General features: G+C 39.6%; 1 protein-coding gene across 1 annotated transcript in view; it reads right to left on the bottom strand.

The window, feature by feature from the left end:
• LOC145999316 (uncharacterized) overlaps positions 1 to 19,803 on the bottom strand; it is a 206,841-nt gene that overhangs the window by 121,252 nt on the left and 65,786 nt on the right. The window lies entirely within an intron of this gene.

The following is a 19,803-nucleotide window of genomic DNA, read 5'->3' as shown; positions in this document are numbered from 1 at the left end:
TAGGATGACAAAGCAAACCTTGTAACAGTCAATGGCTGAACACGTGAACAGCCTTGCTCATTGCGAATGCATAGGTTAGTTCTGACTGGCAAGAACTTAATGTTATAGGAATGCTTTTTCTGGAATTACAGTTATTTTCGTCATAATATTTTCTTCACAAATTTTAAGTTAATACTTTTAGAACACACTGGTTTACACGCCAATTTCTGCAATATAAGAGGTGATACGGTATAAAAAGGTACGGTGAGTTTTTAAATTTCCTGCAGTAAATGACAGTTTTCTTCAGTTAATATATATATTGCAAATTTTTGTATTTATCCTACTTTTACGTCGCTTTCCGTTCACTTTGTTTAACCACAACGATGAGAACGCATCGTTAATTTATTATGTATCATCTCTAACATCACATTTCTTCCCACTTTTGGCTAATCGCTGCAATGAAGATGAATAACTACAAGCTATATTCGAAGTCGGGGTGCAGCAGTAACCCCCCCCCCACACACACACACACTACCACCAACTGCACAATCTAAGTATCACCCAACCTGCCATGATAAGAGACGAACTTTTTCTTCTGTCCCATCTCATTTCGAAAACATTCACTTGTCCCATCTCCTTTTATGAGACGAGACGGAACGTGCCTCGTCTCGTGAGCAACACTAACATTAACAATAGAAGCATCCCCCCTAGCTGTCCCCAAAGTCTCGAGCAAACATCCTCCCATGTAACAATTTCCAGTTCAATGAAATGTCACTCACAAGGAAACAGTCATGCCCAGGTCGAGAGTCAAACCTGGAACATGCGACTTCCTCAGATAAATCATGAATTTTGTGTATAATAATTACAACGCCAGTTCATTCCTGGTAATTCTGAATCTGCAGTTTGGTTTGCATATATAAGCAGGATAATATTTAGTTTTCGAGGGCTGTACCGTCGAAACGAGGAGTCAAAAAATAATAATAATAAAAAAAAAATATTAAGAAAGGTTTTTTTTTGTATTTATAATAATAAGCCTCTGCATACGTTGTTAATTCTATATTTTTCTAGACTTGAGACGAGAACGAGAATTGCCCTCCCAAACCGAGACTGATGTTTATAAATTGAGACGAGACTGTCAATGAGACATTTACAAATAAACACGAGATAGACATTTACAACTCTCAACGAGAACGAGACCTAGGCTGCCATGTCTCGTCTCGATAGGATCCTTAGTGGTGATGTTGTGAATCAACCAATTAATGCGTTCGGGGTAACAAGATGAGGCGGCTTTTTTGGCAGTACAAAATTCAAAATAATTATATCTACCATTTCAGTATGGGATATTGTTATACACATGGGCGTATACATAGTTGACGGGGGGGGGGAGGGAGGGATGGATCAACTTTTGGTATGAAAAGGGTTGCTTTATTTTGTAAGTGAAAATCCAGGACATTGCTGGCCGGAAGCTTGTTGGGGAGCGTGGGGGGAGGGGATGTTGGACCCGACAAAGTTCTGTGTTTGTAGTCACGAAGTATTGATGCTTTTCTGTTAATCTTGTGTCACTACGTTTTTAAGAACAAAATTTCTTTAATATGATTCGAAGGGGAAAAAATAACTGATTTGATAGTCTCAATGCAGTTTCTTATCGCAGATATTCCGAAACTATCAGGAAATTGCAGATATTGGTCTGCAGTCCCATCTGGTGTGTGGAATTACGAAATTTCCTTCCCATCCGTATCCCGTCCTATACGTCTCTAATTTAAGAGAATGAAATAAGTCCGAAGGAATTTTTTATGAACAAGCGGATAGAACAAGGAAACTGGTAATTTTAGTGAAGCAAAAAAAGAAGGGGGTTGGACCCGTTGAATCCCCCTTAAATACACCCATGGTTATACATATTATTTCCTTGTAATAATTATACATAAACTAAGTATAGATATGCACTGTGCAACTAATGTAATCTTCTCAGTGTATTTTTTCTTATCTGCACAAAAATATTTCATCATAATTTGCGCAACAGAAATGGAACACAAACTGAAATTGCTTTATGGAAAAGAAAGTTAAATAGGCTTGATAAATAAAGTGAAGAATGTGAAAATTCCTATTTTGCACTACATAGGTTACGGTAAATATAAGTTTAAAAAATATTTTTGAGTGTCTGGTCAGCAACCAATTTTATAAGCAATATTTTTCGCATGGCCTGAGAACACACACGCAGCTGAACCCTTTCATTTATCTTGCACGTGAGCAGCATGGATATTTCATAGAAGAATGATCATTACAAAGCATAGGTTTCCTTTCTCCTATCGCTCCTTCTTCCATTATTTAAATCGGTACAGGTTTGTAAAACTACTGCACATGTTCGCTCACCGTGGGCTACCCATCCGGAACTGGACGCTCGAAGCAGACGACAAACGAGCTCTCCCTAAGGAGTGACGTAGTAACATGGGGGCGGCGTGTTTTCAGCGCAACGCTAGCCTCGCAACTTTGGAAGTCTCGTTTCTGCCTTAAACTGGACGCAGAGAAACGCGAGAACTTGCAGGGGTCATTTTCCCAAGATGTAGTTTTTAAATTTGTTGTAAAAAAAATTGAGTGGAAATGTCCATTATAACAAAAAAGGTACACATTTCCAGAATAAGGTTGAACAAAGTTATAATTTTGAAATAATTTGTGTGGTAGCACCTAAGTTACCAGTCACTTCCTCATGTGGGAACTTTGGCTGAACATCATAGTGTACATGGGTGGATGCTTGAGAAGGCATGAAGGAAAAAGTCATGTATTAATTAACTACAATAACCACTAGGGCTGAGCCGATACAGATACCAATGTATCCGCATTGGCCGATACTGAAACGCCGCTCTTTTAGGGAGAGACATTTCTTAAGGGCAATAGTTCAGGGAACATTAGAGACACTCACAATTCGGAATAATATAGTTTATTTAACATGTAGCTAATTAATATTATGTTGTTAGTATCCTAATCCTAAGCTATGTTCTAACCCAATCATATCAGTTAAGTTTTATATTACACAAGGAGCATCTAAGTCTCCAGCAACACTGAACTCAGTTGTAACCTTACCTTGAACTTGCACCCTGAAACAGCTCGGGCAGCATTTCGACACACACAACATACTTAATTCTCCAATCTTCAGTATATGTAACTTGTTGTTGACCTTGCCTAATTACTCAGCCTGTCAATCAGAAGTGTGTTCTTTCCTGTTTTTGTGGCTATCTTCGCAAATTGTTCTATTTCTATAAGAAAGGCCTTGCCAGGCACATCCGTACTAGATGCGTAACCTTCTAGGTACATCTGCACTGGATGTGTGTCACATTTATTGACATCAGATGATTGGCACTTGATGACTGACACCTAATCATATGATGATATCATATGATTGACACTACACGACTGACAGCTGGTGATTGATATTACTGTCATATCATGGCCAAGACCTTGCCTTTTGAATGATATATGCTAAGCCACCGCCGTTTCCGAGTTTCAACCTTCCCACGTGGAGGAAGGCGTCTAACCTTAACTGCCCAGTGCTGAGCAACTGGCAAGATTAACTTCCTTTGACTGCCTGTTACTTCTTTCCGAACCAACTCATAAAATTGTAATATGCATTACAACGTTACATTAAACGCACGTTACAATTCGCCCCACCTGATCTTAGATGGTCCCCATCTAACTCCTAGCTAACTAAGTACCCTCATATTTGCTTAACGGAGCTCACATATACAATATATATATATAAGGCAGCGTTTACATGATTGCTGCTCCAGGTGTTGCAAATGACATTTGTTGAGTGTAGCATTAAGAGTAAAATTACTTTCACATGAATTCACATTAAAAGTTCCTCTGGGTTCGAACCAAGTTACGATTGGGTTATTTCACTTAAATCTAGGGTTAGTAATAACACATGAAATCAAGACATTTTACATGATTATGTGAATATATCTCATAGTAGTTGTCTTCTTTGATAACAATACAACTTTGAACAATATAGGTGATGTAAAGTGTGTCTCTATAATTCACAATCACTAGGGTAGTTTCACAGCGTTCACTTGTGACGTTGAGTATCACTAGATCGCAGGTCCACTTGAAGGGTAGTAGTGTTTCTTAGGGATGTGATCCAAATTTCGGGGTTAACTTCACAGGGATGCGTTTTTCGATATCACTGTTCATTTTAGGATTATAATATCAGGCTGGCCGCACACCCGAGACATCTTGGACATCAAAGCCACAATTGGAAATCTGGAACTCAAAACAGAATATTAATACCTAGGTTTAAAGGTGTATTAATTATTCAAGAATGGTTTCGTAAATAGGGGGGCGTTTGGGAGCTTCATATGAGGGAGCCCTTACTGGAGAAGTTCTCATAGCCATTGGAATTGAGGTATGAGAACGTGTTTTACTTTTACGAATCCTATATAGGATCCAAGAGATAAGGCTTATGACTAGACAAGTTAACAAGGTAAGCCAGGTGTAAACAGTTACGTGAGAAGGTACGTTGGAGAGTTCTGGCACTTGGAGTTGTGATCGCACCGTACAATTAGAATAATGCATCATTTCCTCGGTACATTCGTAATTAGCGTGATCAACTAATTGATAATGAACCCAGTGCACTGGTAAGAATCGGGAGATTTGTGCTTTGGTAGGATTAGGAAGGATGCAGGGGAACTGCGCTCATAAACATTTAGATAAGACACATAATACACATTGGCAGCCCAGTTGAATAACTAATGTACCAAAAGGAGATACTCTACTGAAACTAAAAAGAATACTTTCACATTTAACATTTATTTCCACCTGAGGAGGGGCTAACACAAGGTAAGTGGAAACATTTAGCAAGATGAGTGGTACCACTTGTGGGTTTTTGGTGCAATGTAAAGGACATCGTTCCACATGAGCTACCACATCGTTCCGTAGAATGAGAAGAAAGGCCAGTTTAAGATAAGAACAGCTAGTCATGCTGTCATGGTTAAGTGTACTGGTTTTCGGCCAGGATTGTACCTGCGAGGTAAAAGTTTTGGTATGGCTCCAGTGTTTCGAGCAACTTGTAACCTGGGATCGTTATCGTTTATGAATAAAACCTGATTAGAGCCAGTGTGTGGTGGTGTATGAATCAGGGATTTTCGAGTACAACAAAAATGTAAATGTTGTCTGCTTACCCAGTACACAAGTAAAATTATCAAAATGCAAAGAAAGATGATAATTACATAAATAAGTATATGATCTAATATGCCATTTGAGAAATCTAGAGCTTCGGTAGTTCGGACCTGGCTAAGGGTAATGAGTTGAATTGCTTGCATTCGGTATCTGTGGATAGTCCATCCAATCAGAAATGTAAGACACAAATTCCATATAATAATTAACGAAAGTTTCGAGCGATCATTGTCCACTATTAATGACGAGGGAATATCGGAAATATCAGTCAGATCGCTATCACTCTCGACACCTTCCGTTTGAGTGGAAATTTTCAGAAATGGAATCTTCTCGGGCCAAGATGCGTCCAGACAGTCATTAAAATGTTTGAATTCAGCTGCTTTTGTTCCTGCGAACAAAACATTAATCTTCTTCGTACGGATTTTACCCCACGAAGCAGGTAAAATATGATAACTCTGTACGCTATCGCTAGACTGACTAGGGCATGAAAAAGTTCGGGAAATAGAGGTTTCGTTAGCTACAGTTAAAGAGCAATGACACAGAAGGGTGATTTCCAAAGTGCCAGGTTCATTAGCATAAGTTTTGATTCTCAGCTTTTCACCGTTGCATTCGCCCGTTATATCTGGCGGTGGGTTTGTGATTACATAATGGTCTTGCGTAATTTCCGTCACGATAATGTTATTTCCTTCATAACATTGGAACATGCAGTGACCGGCCAGTTCTTGGATCATGGCCCCTTGTCTTATCTTCGGTGCGCAAGAACTACCCAAGGTGGCATCGTGCCCAAAACGAGGTAAGTAACATAAGGGGGAATTATGTGGGTCGCAGGTGGCCAAAAAAGTCCCTGATAATAACCTTACGAAGGAAGGGCTTGTTGCCAAAAACAAGGGGGGGGGGTGTATAATGTGACAAGTGATATTTTCCCAACGGAATGGAACTGTGAGAAATTCCTCCAATACGGAATTTTCCCCAATTTTGACAATGGGTATTTTTAAGGTTACCACTACTTTATTTGGAGAAAATAATCAGTGAGCTAGAGGAAGAGTATAATATTTCATTAAATTCTTGGTAGGGATTGCCAGTTGATAACAATTTTTAAATAAAGTGAATTGTAATTGCTTTAGATCTCTTTTTAACAACTGTGGCTAATTAGATACAGTGGAATTTTATTTGCAAAGCAGGAAGTTCTTAGTTCTCGTAACTCCGAATTAATAGTGGAACTTATTAAAAGTTGATGCAACAATACGGATCTTAGGGCGATAAGATATATTTTGTAGTCAGTCACATTAGCATCCCTTCCTATAGCGGTTACTCTGTTTTCCAATTTAGTTCGTAAGAGGTTTATTTGTTTTTCAATTTCGCCTATAGTGTTATTCGTTTGTGTCACAACATCGCGAATTTGAGATTTTAGAAGATGTGTTCATTTTTCAAACTCGTGGTAATTTTATGTACTTGTGCATTCAGTACACGTTCATTTACCAACAGATAATGGTATTGGCTCTCGCTCACAACTCCACAGCAGCAGTTAGCGAAATCACCAATGAAAGTTAAGCCTAGCCCTCTCTTTGTCCTCTCATATTCATCCGCAGGAGGGGGAAAATCTATGTAAGTGTGATTCAAATGATGTAGAAACAAATTTTGTAAGTCACTTACCATCCCTTCCAAGGCATTAAATACCTTATACTCGTGATTTTCCTCCTCAAAAGTGATCTTTTGTCCCCTTGTGGCTTCCAGTAAAGTGTGGTCCACCACCGTGGGTGAAGGGAGATTTTCTGTATAGGTGAGGGGCACGCTTCCCTCGTAGAGAATGACCTTTGGCAGACTTCTCCAGTAGGCTCCTGGCATGAGCCTGTTTGTTGGGTTAGTCCACACATATCCCCAAAATAGGACAATATGGTACAGAAATATCATGGTACTGATCTGAAATTAAAAATATATACGTAACGGTACTACACCCTACTATCCTCTATTTACTCCCCTTACCAGAGAGCTTCGACCAGAAGCCTCTTCGAGTTAGAGCTCAATTATAGCACAAAGATAAATAGGGGGGAACGATATGGCTTCGCCCCCGGTTTTTGTTCTTATTATTTTTTATATATATATATATATATATATAGTCCAAAATTGCCGCCATCCGGAAACAATAAATATATAAAGAGAGATAATAATATATTATAAGCGTAGCGAATGCAAAACAGTGAAAATATTTACAAACTGGGAATTACTATTTACAGTCTTCCAATTTCATTAATATCTTCGTCATTCCTCAAAGAGACCAATGCGGGCCTCTAAATAAAGGGGGCAAAAATGCAAGCGACCCTGTTCTCTATCGAAGTATGTGTGAAGGGTCCACCAATCGCCTGCTACTTGAAATTACAGAATTGACACGTGCGTGTAACTCGAATGACATTTGCGACAGCCATTCTAGTCGTTCCATAAGAGTTGTGAAGTGTCACAAACTTAGGCGTAAGAAGGAAATCAGATCGTAAAGCACATGAAAGTATGTGGCTGATCCTTGGGGCAAAACAACGTTGAGGATATTCCTTCCTGTTTCAATGTAGTTATTTTCACATGAAGTGAATGCCCGAACAAAATCTATCACCAGAAATTGTGAAATGAGGATTTCAGCTTCGTCAACAGAAGCTTCTTGTAAAAGTGAAATCTGTATATCAATGGCATCCATGCCTAATAAGTTTGGTGGGGCCAAGGTAACTTCAGGTAAAAGAGCAGAATCGAAATCCATACTAGAATGTATCGCCTCAAAATCCTCGTCCAAACTGAGATCTGAAACGGGAGATCTAACGAAAGGTATTGTCTCTAAACTAGCGAGAGAGTCGTTATCAGAATCTGTTTCTCCTACTGGCTGACTGGAGACCTCCATGTTAATATGCGAATAGAACTAAGGTTTTATTGCCACCCGAAATTCACAGTCGAAAGTCGAATCTAAAGTATATTTAGCATAGCAAGACTGAACAAATAACTTGATCCTGTCAAAGGACTCCTCTAAAAATGTCTCTTTATCATCGATAGCAGCAGCACAATCATTAACAAATTTTACAAATAGCCTAAGTTCAGAGTCAACAACAGCCTCACAAACGTGCTCACGTATATTCCTCACCTCGCATATATCAAATATGTCCTGAGAAAACCTCGATACCCACCAGTCGACGTTAATGGCCATTGTACACCACTGGCATGAGGGATTTAATGAAAGCTAGCTTATATTGTCCACTGTGTCTGTTATATATATGTATATATCCTTGCCGTGGAGAAAGGGGAGGGGTTGAGCATAGACTGTGTACCACATAAAGAATGCTTTTCTGACTGCTTCCAGGGCGCTACCCTATTCGGTTCACCAATTCTTCTAATTGTTTCAGGTGATTTAATATTTTGACATTACTTTTGTCGCCCGTATCAATGGGGAACTGTCTATAGATTCCCGCCTTAGAGTGGATACGTATAAAATTTCTAGTAACCTCTGTGCAATCTAAGAAGAACTTCTCCGCCGTTTGCGTTCTGAATAACCATAGCAAATACTTGTTTATCTTCTGAACTTTTTCTGGTTCCCGAACGCGAGAAGAAGGGACATTTATTTGTGCTGCAATTTCGTCGACAATGGATTGGAACTGTGGCCCATCAGGGGATAGAACTAAACCAAGACCCTCCACAACAATCTTACCGGAATACATAAGTGTCAATAATGGAATGCAGGCCAAAGTATGCAGTATTTTACGATAAGAGGTCTGGTGATAGTAATCGTTCCCAAGGAATCAAAAGAAACGCTCAGAACCCAATCAAATTGAAAAGTGGCAACCCAAGTGCGAATCTTGTAAACAAAAGATGGAATAACAGTGTTGTAGAGCCAATTAACCCACCTAGTAGACGTGGCTAGATTTCGATGACAGACAGTTTCGTTGAAATTATAGCCAAGGGCGAAGACTAGGTATTGAAGAGTGTTGTTTGGAAATAGGCCAAGCGTTTGTTCGATGGAATATCCACCTAAAGCTTGCGAAGGAGCAATATTTACAGCTTCGGCGATGATAATGACAATTTCGTCAGGTAAGTTCCACACGGTAGCGGACATATGGTTCTGTCTTTCGTGTAAGCGTACAAGAAAACGGCAGCTAATTTACACGCTGTTGGAGAAAGAAAAAAAAGTACCTGACTATTAATTCACGGTGCAAACAATATTGGCAACTCTGCAAACTGTAAAAAAAAAGAAAAGGTAAGCGTAAGTTATTTTAAGAGATTTGATTTCGCTTTTCTGAATTTGTCTGACCTCAAAAATAAGAAAAAAAAAATTGTCGTCTACTTCGTTACAAGGCAACAGTCTGGAGTTGTATTGGCGGAAATGCGGTATCCGTAGTGATAAGTAATTCTGGCTAAAAATTCCATTGCCTGAGTTATCGTGAAGAGAGGAAAACAACAACAAAACAAACAACCTTCAACAATATGAAAGGGGAAGGGGGGAGGACGAATGGATTCATAGTTGTTTGTCGACACTTAGCTTTCGTCCTTTTCTTGTCCCTTCCAATGTTGTTTGAGCTGAGTCTTACGAAAAATTTTCGAAGGTAGAAACCAGGGGGGTATTTACATGCCTCCTCTTGCAAGTTGAACCAGTAAGGGCTTCTACAGTTTTTACCGAACTTGGTTCATCATGTGTAATGTTTCTTGTGTAGACCTTATCCTTGGGTAACGATTAATGTCGGTGCAGAAAAGCAAGTTCTGGGTAACGAGTAGTTCGGTGCAGAGATGGCAGTTTTTATGTAGCGATTAGCTTTGGTGCAAAAAGAAAAAAAAAAAGATTCATGCTTTAGTCTTCCTTGGCTTCCGCACGCGACCAGTATGGTTTTAACGGGCCTATATTTACCCTTAAGTTTCTTTTTCCTTTTAGGCGTTGAACATCATATACATTTTTGCCGCGAACTTTAGTAATGCGATATGGTCCATCGTATTTCCTTCTTAGCTTATCTGATATACCTTTCTTTTTTGCAGGAAAATAGACCATGACTAAGTCATGTAATGCATATGAGGGTTCACGTCTGGTGGCGTCAAAACGTTTTTTCCCTTGTTGGTGACGTTTGGTATGCAATTCTCTGGCAAGAGTCTGAACTGTTTTAAGATGATGGCGAAAATTCTCAGAAAATGGGTCAGTGGGATTAGCGTTTAGTCCCGTTTCAAGGGGAAAAGAAGGTTTTCGCCCAAAAAATCTCATAAGGTGATAGACCGAGGCCTTCTAGGGGACTACAATTATAGGCGTAGACGCACAAATTCTGAAAAGAGACCCAATCTTTTTGATTTTTTGCTGTGTACTTGCTAAGCATCGTAGCTATGGTGTGGTTAAATTTTTCAACCTTTCCGTTACATTGCGCATGATATCCGCTTGTGTTTAAATGCTTGATTTTTAGCTCACTGAGTAAATTATCTACTAAGGCAGCCTGATAAACAGAGCCACGATCGGTGAGTATACTGGCTATGGGTCCGTAAACTGTGTACACTCTGTTAACAAAAAAATTTGCCACGGCCTTTGCCGATATAGTCTTAAGGGGTTGAGCTACCACCCAAGACGAGAGCATGTCTATAGCTACAATTACATATTTATACCCCCCTTTACAAGGGGTAATAGGGCCCAGAATATCACTTGCCCAGTTCTCGCAAATATTTCCCACCGGTAGGGGGTGAAGAAAACCCTGTTTCCTTCCTGTCGATTTGTTTCGTTCTTGACATATTGGGCAGGAACGGACGTAATTCAGTACGTCTTTCCGTGCGGTTTTCCAAAAATAACGTTCGTATAACTTTTGCAAACTTTTAGATTGTCCGGTATGTCCCCCGGTATAAGGTGAGTCGTGTACATCAGATAACACATCAGCCTTCAGATTGTCAGGAATCACTAATAGTTTCTTATCTTTGTATAGGCAATACAATACCCCATTATCTAACGTGTAATATCTTACAGTCAGATGGTCTGGGTCGTTTTCCTTTAACTCAATTAAGGCTCGCACCTCAGAGTCTTGTATTTGTCGAGCTCGAATCTCCCTTTGTCTTTCATTGAAAGTCGAGTCTGTCAGTTCGTCAACCAATCCAACCATGTCACCATGATCGATATAATCTCTTTCGTCATCAGTTAGAGGAGAAACTGGGGCACGGCTCATACAATCGGCCACGCAATTAGTTCGCCCCGGGCGATGTTTAATTTGATATTTAAACTGGGAAAGTCGTAGACTCCATCTTGCAAGCCTACCCGATAAATCCTTTGCTCGTTGCAGCCAACAAGCACCGGAACTATCGACCACTGCTGTAAAGAATATATCAGTCAAATACTGACGAAAATGGAGGATGGAGAATACAAGGCAATACACTTCTTTTTCACAAATGCTATAATTTACTTGCGCTCCCGTAAACAATCTGGAGCAATAGCTCACGGGCTGAGTCACTGTTTTCTTTTCATTGTTGGGATCAGGAACAACGTGACAAAGAACTAAGCCGAATCCCAGCTGGGATGCATCACAATGGAGTTCAATGGGCAGATTGGGATCAAAATGTCGTAGTACAGGGGCGGTCGTCAGACACGTTTTAAGCTGATTAAATGCGGACAGTTGTTTTTCACCCATGTTAAATGGTATCCCTTTTTTGGTTAGATCAGTCAAAGGTTTAGCTATAAGACTATACCCTTGCATGAATCTACGATAGAAATTACAACATCCTACAAAGGATCGAACTTCCTTTAAATTCTTTGGAACAGGAATATCCTTTATGGCAGCTACTTTCTTCGGGTCGGTTGCAACACCATTCCTGCCTATTATATGGCCTAATATTTCTGTTTCGGCGTACGCAAAATGACATTTGCTAGGTTTTGCTTTAAGATTCGACCTTTGTAAGGCGAGGAAGGTTTTTCCTAATCTCTCCAAATGTTGTGTCCAATTTTCAGCAAACACAATGATATCGTCAAGGAAAACGCATAAGCTGTTCCATTTAAGGGCTGCGAAGACTTTGTCGACGCATCTTTGGAAAGCTGCAGGGGCGGAGGCTAAACCAAAGGGTAATCTCTTGAATTCAAAGGTTCCATCAGGTGTTACTATGGCTGTTTTATGCCTGTCTTCTTTTGTGATATTTAGTTGCCAGTAGGCAGTATAAAGATCTAGGGTAGAAATATATTTCACCCCACTAAGATAATGAATGATATCAGAAATGGCCGGAAGAGGGTAGCTTGGAACTTTCAATTTCCGGTTTAGAGCCCTGAAGTCACAACAGAGCCTACAACTTCCGTCCTTCTTTGCAACTAACAAAATAGGGGCGCCATATTCCGATTCGCTTTCTTGAATGATGCCCAGATCGAGCATTTTCTCAATTTCCGCCTTTATAAATTCCCGCTGCTTTGGTGATACCCTGTATGGTGCTCGTCTAACCGGAATATCATCCTCGAGTGGTAAAGTCACTTCGTATGCATTGGTAACTCCTAGTTGTTCTGGCAAGGCTGCAAAACAATGTTTGTATTTTTCGAGCAGTTGAAGTAACTCGTGTTTTTGGGGATCTGTCAAATCCGGTGATATATCTAAGTCAGTGCAAATATTAAATTCTTTCTGTGGAGATTTCAAGGTACTTTTTAAGTTTGCTGCGTCTATGGCGTTTACCTGTTGTGACGGAGCACTTTGTAAATTTGAAGAGATATATTCTGGTTTGTGTAAGACTCCTACTACGTAATTAGGCGGAAATGCAACTTTGAAATGGTTCATATTAATGATAGGAATACATTTGGTAGTGTAGGAATTTATGAGCAACCTAGGGACCAAGCAGCGATACTGATCATACAGGCCGCAATTGATTTCGAGAATGAAGTCCTGATTAGGGGGAACAAAAGAAGATAAAGTTATTGCCAATTCTGTATATTCATAATGTTCGAGTATCACAGAATGTGCAGAAAATACCTTTAACATTCGCCGATTATCTGCAAACTTCCTGTTTACACTCTCGGATCCGAACGGAAGTTCTTTGAAAAGGGCTTTATCTATATCCTCACTCGACTTCGGTGTCGCGGTGTTTTTCCTATAAGAGGGAAAATTATCGTTCTCCAAAACGTTCTGCCTCGTTTGCTTACTAACGGCAACGTTTTCCTTACTACCCTTGGCAAAATATTCTTCTCGATTAATTTTTGTATCGAAAGAGACAAATTTTCGGGGTCCAATAAAATTTGGTGGGATTTGTAATGAATCCGAATCCAAATATACTGCCGTAGATGTTTCTGCAGTTGGGAACGTTATTTGGTCCTTGTTCTGTACTTCCTTTCCCATCTGTACTTGGATCTCGTTACCCCAGGACTGTATCTGCTTATCCCGCAGATATGGAACAAATGAAGCTTTGGATTTACACAATCGTACACCTGTTCTCGTCAAATGTGTAACATAAAGGTTAAAGAAATCCGCACCCAAAATAATACGATTTTGTAATGAAGGGTTACCACAGACAGTTAATGGCATGCTGAACTTGTGAGGCCCGATTCAGAAATGAAAGTTGCACACTGGAGTGTGTTTTGCTGCAATTCCTGATAATGTAGATGAAGTTACCGAACCTGTTTTTCTAGCAGAGGGAAAAGTTTCGGGGTAATATTCCAAAATGCAAAAGGCTACATGTACATGTATCAATAAGAGCAGGAAAATGACGTCTAAATATAGAAATCATAATCATTGGTCGCTGATTTTGTTTTACCTCATTTTGCGAAAAAGTGGAACAATTAATGGCACCATAACATTGCATTTTCAGAGATTTTTGTTGATGAGGGTGTAGACGACCCCTGAGGCGTTTCCCCTTTACTCGTTTGGGTTCCCACGATAGGGAGAAGGACTACGTCGGAGATTTGAAACTTGATCTCTTGGAAAATCGCGATTGCATTCTCTTCGAAAAGGTTGACCTCGTTGTGAAAAAGAGCCTCTTCCACGGCTAGTAGAGTATGAACCCGTTTGTGGACATGATCTAGCAAAATGATATGCTGAGCCACAAGTAAAACAACGTTTATCGTTATTCTGAAAATTGCCTGATCTTCCGCGAGATGATTCGGCCTCTATTGTTTCCCCTTCCTCGTGAAGAATTCGAAACTGGAGAATTCTTTTGTTTCTCGGTATCTTTTGAACTTGTTTGTTCCACGGTGTGCACATATCGCTTAGGATTAGCCGGACGATTTGACGAGTTTTTCGGGCGGTCGCTGGTCCCTTGTACAACCTGAGCATAAGTACGAGATGCAATATCCGCCTGGCGTTTGGCACGTTCGAGCAACCGCAGGTTCGCTAATAGGTCGTCTAATGTTTGAGACTTCATTGTTACTAACTTTTCCGTATCCGTGCATCTAAACCGTTGCAAACAAAATTTATCTTTCCGTCGTCATTCATATTTGGATCTGCCTTTTTACACAGTTTGAGAACATCGTAAAAATAGTTCTCAATGGATTCATCCCGTTGTTTCTTTCCTTTCTTTCCCTGTAGGTTTTCCAACGTGGTTCGATTCAAATCCCAATAAGCCAGCGCGCTCTTCTTCAAATAAGCTGGCAAGAATTTTATTTTTTGTGCTTCCGTCCACCCTAAAATCGAAGCTACACGTTTGTACGTGTTAAAGAAATCAGCAATACTCTCCCCAGGGTCTGCATTAAAAACATCCGGCTGTATGGCAGGGACTCTGGCATATGAATGCATCGTTGCAGCGGAGTCTCCGCCACTGTTCTCTTGGGGAGTGATCGGCATATTTGTCTCTATACTACGCTCGTCAGGGAGGGGTGTACGAATTGCCTCTTCAGAGCAAGATGGGAGTGGGCATCTAATGCTAGTAGACAATAGGGGTTTCTGTTCGCCAGTTGCTTGCTGACGTGTTACAACCATTCAAAAGCGGAAAACAAGCAACAAAAGGAAATCCGAACCAGGCATTTACAACCCTAATGAAGGAATTTTACACTACAATCAACGAGAACAAACCGGAGTCGAAACCAGGACGCAGACGACGACCAAACATCCGGACAATCGAACAACCAACCGGCGTGGAGCGACCAATTACAAGAGACACTGAACAACCATGAACGACAGATGAAACAGCAACCACTAACATTTCTTCGACAAATGGAGCAATGTAATCAAACCATCAGATGCTTTATGAAAACAAGAAGAAAGTCACAGAGAGGGGGAACACGACACCTCCACCAATATGAAACGCCGCTCTTTTAGGGAGAGACATTTCTTAAGGGCAATAGTTCAGGGAACATTAGAGACACTCACAATTCGGAATAATATAGTTTATTTAACATGTAGCTAATTAATATTATGTTGTTAGTATCCTAATCCTAAGCTATGTTCTAACCCAATCATATCAGTTAAGTTTTGTATTACACAAGGAGCATCTAAGTCTCCAGCAACACTGAACTCAGTTGTAACCTTACCTTGAACTTGCACCCTGAAACAGCTCGGGCAGCATTCCGACACACACAACATACTTAATTCTCCAATCTTCAGTATATGTAACTTGTTGTTGACCTTGCCTAATTACTCAGCCTGTCAATCAGAAGTGTGTTCTTTCCTGTTTTTGTGGCTATCTTCGCAAATTGTTCTATTTCTATAAGAAAGGCCTTGCCAGGCACATCCGTACTAGATGCGTAACCTTCTAGGTACATCTGCACTGGATGTGTGTCACATTTATTGACATCAGATGATTGGCACTTGATGACTGACACCTAATCATATGATGATATCATATGATTGACACTACACGACTGACAGCTGGTGATTGATATTACTGTCATATCATGGCCAAGACCTTGCCTTTTGAATGATATATGCTAAGCCACCGCCGTTTCTGAGTTTCAACCTTCCCACGTGGAGGAAGGCGTCTAACCTTAACTGCCCAGTGCTGAGCAACTGGCAAGATAAACTTACTTTGACTGCCTGTTACTTCTTTCCGAACCAACTCACAAAATTGTAATATGCATTACAACGTTACATTAAACGCACGTTACAATTCCAATGGTATTGGTTGATATTTTCCAAGCGATACCTTCCGATACCATTTTTTTTTGAGTTGCTAGAACCAAGAACAACATTTGTCCTTTCCAAAAGTTTGCTCACCCTTCCTTGAGACAGATTAGTTTTACGGAGAATTACCGAACAAACTCTCCACCTCCTGGGAAGCAGATGATTGACAAGATCAAAGGTATGGGTAAAGGGAAAGCTGTGACCAAACTTCTTGAAGGCATGTAACTACCTGGTAGGTAAAAGCTGTTTGGAAACAAAAGATATATTTCATTTCTAATTCCTGCTTGCACTGCTCATGGTGGATGTTTTAAAAACCAGCATTACTACCATCTTGGGCTGTTTCCAGGTCAGATGATTTCGGAGTTCTTGCGAAAGACGTGTGAAGGCCGCTGTGGAATTCGATTTGTTTTATCTACATTCAAGCAAGGCAGGAGGGTTGTGGATTCTATAATTTCTGCTAGCACTATTCCCTTCTGTGTCTTTTATATCCTAATAATCCACAAATAATGGAAATATATTGGTACAAAAAACTTCCAAATCCCACACACTAGCTATCACTTTCCAGCCAGGAACTCAACAGTAAGGAATGCAGTGTCAGATGTTACCTAAGCTTTACTGGGTCACCAAAGGTGTAAAAACGTAAACAGGTGTAACCCAGGAAGAAGTTGCAGGTGACTGACTTGGCATTGCTTAGCAAAATACATCGCAATAAATATCTAGGACAATGGGGGGTCATCAGGCAGAATTACGATCAAGAAATCCAAGTAAAGGAGAGTGAAGTCTGAGCATTCAGACTAGTATCACAAACGGACACCTCGTTTATTAACCAGTCCGTAGTTTGACACTTTGTTTATTAACCAGTCCGTAGTTCGACACCTCGAGGGAGCACCTCCACACAGTGAGAGTCAGGTATTTCCATTTAGCATGGTGATCCAATTTTAAAGGTTATAAAAGCCAAGTGTTGTGTTTGCGATACAGTATGTATGTTTTACCTCTTGCATGTTACCATTAAGCTCTCCATGAGCAGTGAATATGCCATCATCGCATACATGAGCTACACCACCCAGATTCGATCTCAGTTCCTTGGGGAACGTTACGATGTCACTTTTAGTATCAGCCTATACCTCAGAGACTTGTTTTTGTTGCAAATGACAGAGAATGATTGACAGCATGGCATAAAGAGGTGTTATTTAATAACTGTATTTCCATATATTTTTACATTGCATTTCTCCCCCTCTAGGTTGACCCAAAAGGCAAGAATGAATAGTATTTACATGAAACTGAAGAGACAATCAAACTATATTTTAATTTATTTATTTTTTTAACTGCTGCATGTTAAAAAGTCTTGCAACACTTCAAAAAACCTATCTTTGCATCCTCTGGGTCTACAGAGAATTTCACAAAAAAATAGCAAATGTCACAAGACATTTTAAAGTATCATGATGCTTATTTAAAAAAAAAAAAAAAGTTCACCGTGCATATAGCACAATGCCATAAAGGCACATTTAGGGGATGTGAAGGTACGGCTGACCCGGCCAGGAGTTGCTGATCTCCAACCAGGCACCTCCCCAGGTGGCGGATAGGGAAATGCTATATAGATATATATATATATAGTACTGGCATAGCCAGGGTGGACCAAAATCAGCACTGCTGCCTTGCAGGAGCCAGGGGACTGGCAAAGGCTAGGGGAAGAACACCCCAACAGAAAATTACCTGGTCCTCCAAGTTGGGGGTTGGGCACAGGGCTAACAACCCGGCCCCATAAAACAAAAAATGGTTCAGAAACCAAACACTATGCCTCGGAAAGGAAGATATAAAGGAAATGAACCTGGCAAACTTTTAAAGGACTACGACATAAGGATTGGAACATGGAATACCCAAACTATGCTACAAGCAGGAAATATGATGGAAATGGCACAAGAATTGATGAAATATAAGATAGATGTAGTGGCATTACAGGATATAAGGTGGCAGGGAAGTGGAATTAAAAGAAGACCAAAGTTTACCATGATATATAGTGGAACCAGAGAAAGAACTGGATTATTTGGAACTGGTTTTATGATTCAGAAAGAAACCAGCAAGAAAATATTGGAGATAGAAACAATAAATGAATCTGTAGATTGAGAATAAAAGGAAAGTTTAGAAATCTAACGTTGCTGTCAATACATGCACCAACTGAAGAAAAAGAAGATAGAGAAAAAGAGACATTTTATGAATTATTAGAAAGTACATATGAGAAAATATCCAAAAATGACCAGATATTAATTATTGGCGATTTTAATGCTAAAATTGGGAAGGAGGAAGCCATATATAAGGCTAGTGGAGAACATACTCTCCACAACATAAGTAATGAAAACGGAGCATATCTAATACAATTTGCTTTAAGAAACAATTTGATAATAAGTAGCACCACTTTCCCTCATAAAAACATTCATTTAGGAACTTGGAAGATTCCAGGAACCCAAGAAGTAAACCAAATAGACCATGTTCTCACCAATAAAAGATATAGGTCATCGATAATGGATGTCAGGAGCCTGAGAGGACCTAACATCGATTCGGATCACTACATGGTGTGAGCAAAAATAAGATTAAAAATTGTTAAAGTGGACAGAAGAAAACAAAGAATGTTAGGAAAAAGATGGGACACAGAGAAATTTAAAGATAGAGAGGTGTGTGAAACCTGTAGAGCCACCATTAATGAAAAAATTACTGAACAAACAGAAGAGATAGAAGAGAGGAAAATCAATAATACTAAAAACAGCTGAAGAGAAAATATGAGAAAAGAAAAGAGAATATGGAAAACCATGGTTTGATGAAGAATGCGAAGAGGCCATCCAGAAGAAGAATGAAGCAAGAAATAAGAACTTACAGAGAGAAACTAGAAGCAATTGTGCAAGGTACACAGAATCAAGAAGAGCCGCTAAAAGAATATGTACCCAAAAGAAAAGACAATATTTAAAACAAAGATTAGTGGAAGTAGAGGAATCAGATAAAAAAAAATGAGAGAAGAAAATTCTATCAAGCCATGTTCAGTCTTACAAAAGAATATAAACCAGAAATTGAAGGATGTAAAGATAAAAATGGAGAAATGCTGTATGAACAAAGACAGATCAAAAAACGGTGGGCAGAAAATTTCAAAGAAAAACTGTCAAGAAGAGAAAATGGAATAGAAGCCAGAAATACAGAACGGGAAACAGAAGAAGAGGGAGAAGAAACAATAGAACCACCAACGTTAGATGAAGTAACAAAAGCAATCAGGAGATTGAAAAATAACAAAGCACCAGGAAGTGATAATATGGTAGCTGAAATGATTAAACATGGAGGCACACAACTATACCAGAAAATACATGAGCTGATTAGTAAAATATGGAGAAAGGAGGAACTACCAGACGAATGGAGACAAGGAATTATATGTGCCATTTATAAGAAAGGAGACAAATACAATTGTAGCAACTATAGAGGAATAACATTGTGAAATGTTTGATATAAAATATTCTCGAGCATATTAAACAAAAGGATACAGGAAATAATTGAACCCATCCTTGGAGAGTATCAAGCAGGTCTCCGGGAAAATAAGAGCACCACAGACCAAATATTCGTAATTAGACAAATATTAGAGAAACATTATGAACATGGGAGCGAATTACATATGCTA

The sequence above is a fragment of the Lepisma saccharinum genome, chromosome 15 (assembly GCF_977018435.1).
Source record: "Lepisma saccharinum chromosome 15, izLepSacc3.1, whole genome shotgun sequence".
NCBI lineage: Eukaryota > Metazoa > Arthropoda > Insecta > Zygentoma > Lepismatidae > Lepisma > Lepisma saccharinum.
Note: the sequence above shows the minus strand (reverse complement) of the source record. Positions and strands in the feature narration are given on the sequence as shown.